This window comes from Cariama cristata, unplaced genomic scaffold (genome assembly GCF_000690535.1).
Source record: "Cariama cristata isolate BGI_N322 unplaced genomic scaffold, ASM69053v1 scaffold21733, whole genome shotgun sequence".
Taxonomy (NCBI): domain Eukaryota; kingdom Metazoa; phylum Chordata; class Aves; order Cariamiformes; family Cariamidae; genus Cariama; species Cariama cristata.
This window is the reverse complement of record NW_009610454.1, coordinates 6,449-6,877: the sequence shown is the minus strand read 5'-3', so window position 1 is coordinate 6,877 and position 429 is coordinate 6,449. Positions and strand designations below refer to the sequence as shown.

At 41.7% G+C, this 429-nt stretch overlaps 1 protein-coding gene across 1 annotated transcript in view; it reads left to right on the top strand.

Annotated features, from left to right (window-relative positions):
* SCHIP1 (schwannomin interacting protein 1) overlaps nucleotides 1–429 on the top strand; it is a gene marked incomplete at its 3' end in the record, with an annotated part of 10,307 nt that overhangs the window by 6,401 nt on the left and 3,477 nt on the right. The window lies entirely within an intron of this gene.

Genomic DNA, 429 nt, shown 5'->3' with positions numbered 1-429 from the left:
ATTGCTGTGTGAGCGAAAGCCGGGATGCTCTCAGCTGCAGAAGTGCTTTTCCCATCTCTCAGCCTGCGCTGGGATGCCCCTGCCCTGAGCCACTGCAGCCGGAGGCAGTCATTCCCCGGGAGGTGAATTCGGGTGCTCTTAACCTGTCCAAATCAGGTGATGGAGCAGAGGGTCCAGAAAACACCGTCGTAATCTCTTGGGGTACAGTAGTGCCTCTTGGCCACAAACAGGCTTATTACCCTTCTGAATAGATAGTTTCAATTGTTAACTCATTCTTTTATATAATATAATAATATTTTGTATATATTGTTTATATATAAACTCTATTTTATATGTTTTGTATATTAATATGTTTGCTATCTTTTATATATACTTTATAGCGAATATTTTCTTTAATGTGATGGTAGAGCCACTCGTGACGACGAACGC